This window comes from Gavialis gangeticus, unplaced genomic scaffold (assembly GCF_001723915.1).
Source record: "Gavialis gangeticus isolate Ggan-Ray unplaced genomic scaffold, GavGan_comp1, whole genome shotgun sequence".
Classification (NCBI taxonomy): domain Eukaryota; kingdom Metazoa; phylum Chordata; order Crocodylia; family Gavialidae; genus Gavialis; species Gavialis gangeticus.
In genome coordinates this window covers 47,449,879-47,452,096 of record NW_017729024.1, presented here as the reverse complement: position 1 = coordinate 47,452,096, position 2,218 = coordinate 47,449,879, and the positions used below count along the sequence as shown (strand labels likewise).

Sequence of the window (2,218 nt, the reverse complement as noted above, 5' to 3'; positions counted from 1 at the left end):
CCCCTTAAGGTGCCTTGCTTTAAAGGAGGCAGGTGGTAGAGCAGGATCTATATTTTGGGGGTGACGGGGTTGTTTTTTTAAAGTATCCTTCCTGGATGAAATGAATCAGCAGTTGCACAGTGATCTAATGCAACACCCGGATTGAAGCAGGATCAGTCGTATCCAAACCATGCCACAGAAGTCCTTGTCTAACCTATTTCTAAAACAGCATGATCAATCTTGCTGCCTTTAGGAATGCACTGGTCATTAAATGATATTACAAATCTATAGAAGCAGATGCGCATAGTTAGGGATTGACACTGTGGAAGCCCACACACTGAAAAGATTGCCAATCATGAAACAAAATGTAAAAGCAACTTGTGAGAAGCCAGAATGGTGCTACTTGAAAGTGAACCCACTGCAATTGTCCCTGCAAGATCCCAGGTTAAAGCCAAAGGGTAGTTGAAAAGGATGAATGTAGCACTTCAGCTTTGAAATGTGGTTTGAGCAGCTGTTAATGATTAACATTTGTTTCCTTGCCGTCCCTTGAACTACATTGTCGCCTTCAAGCAATGTTCAGCATCTGGCTTTTCTGAAGTTCAGACAGACTGATAGCATTCAACGGCAGTTTTTGAGTACTGGAGCCATGGTGCTGGGTGGAGCACTCTGGATTACTGCCTCGCTCAGAGGATTTACAGGAGAATGTAAGAACTGGGTCTGTCACTATTTTTAGTCCCTGTGGTTTAGGCAGAAATTGCTAGCGATCCCCATAAAGGCATCTCTGTGCTAATGTTATCCGTGTGACCAAATGTCATCGTGAGCAGCCAGCAGGCTGAGACCAAAGCACTCAATAGGCATAAACTCACTGCTTGCCAACAACAAGAGGACTGCCCTACTGTTTTACACAAAGAACAGTTGCAGACCATTTTTGCAAGTTAGTCCATCATTAGACTTCAGATTGTGTAAAAGGGAAACTGCCACCACAGCTAGTAGGTCCAATCCTCTCTAGTTTCCACTGCAACTGGAAAGTCCATTAACTTAGTGATTGCAGTGAAGTGAAGTGCAAGGCTTAGACCAAGTTGTTAGATAAGATTTGAGGGGTGGGGGTGCAGTAGGGGATAAGAGAAGAGGGGTGCGTACCAGAGTCAGAATAAGTACTTCATCCACTGAAAAATCCTCAAGACATTTTCAGGCACGTTACCTGGTAGCAATAAATCTTTCCTCCCCAGGAAGAACCAATGAGGGATTAGGAAAGGAAAGGGACTTTACTTTTTTTTTTAAATAAAAGAAAGAAAGAGACAAACAAACAAACAAATCCCAAAATTTCTAACCTTAACTCGGCTTGTCCTGGAAGACGACTAATAAAAACTCAGTGAAACATACAAATTGCTGAATAGAGAAGACTAAAAGGCACGGGGAAATTTCAAGTTTCTCAGGGCAAGCACTGCTATTCTGTTTATACAAGGTGGCCAGATTGCTATGAAACAGTCAGTTGTATCTGTGCAATGCCTTCTCAAGTGATCTGTATTGTAATTTATAATCTTCATGCACTCACCCTTCACCATGTACTGGTATAGGTAGATGTTCCACACTGGCCATGAACTGAAGCTGGAAGGTCTGTGTATTTCATGGAGCTTCTTATCTAAGACCATAGATTTGGTTCTGGTATCTCCCCAGAGTCCTTTAGAAATGCCATATCCATACTTTTTTAAAAGGAAGGGTAACAATTTGGGGGGGGAGAAGCACTTCACATCCAAGAGCTAGAGAAAGCTTTGGCCGGGAGCCAAGAGGAAACATCCCTTGAGAAAATGGGAGCTGAAGCATGAGGACTGAGCATCCCTTCAGCCAGAGAAAAATGGTGTTCTCTCCACAGTGCATGAACTGTACCACAAAGAGCCACCTCCTCAAATAAGAATAAAGAAAACGATTTCACACATCCATTTCAGATGAGCTTTGGTTCTGATTGACTCCAATAAATGCTAGGATTTTCCTGGTGTATCATAGAAGTAGGGTCGGAAGGGACCTTGTAGATCTTCAAGTCCGACCCCCTGCCTGGGCAGGAGAAAAACTGGGCTCAAATGACTCCAGCCAGGTAGGCATCAAGCCTTTTCTTAAAGACCCCCAGGGTAGGAGCCAGCACCACTTCCCTTGGAAGTTGGTTCCAGATCCTAGCCACCCTAACTGTGAAGTAGTTCTTACGGATGTCTAATCTAAACCTACTCTCCAACAACTTGTGGCC

The 2,218-nt window shown here is 43.6% G+C and overlaps 1 pseudogene; it reads left to right on the top strand.

The window, feature by feature from the left end:
* The window catches only part of LOC109298202, a 9,888-nt pseudogene extending 9,005 nt beyond the window's left edge, over nucleotides 1-883 (top strand).
* The last annotated feature ends 1,335 nt before the right edge of the window (nucleotides 884-2,218 follow it).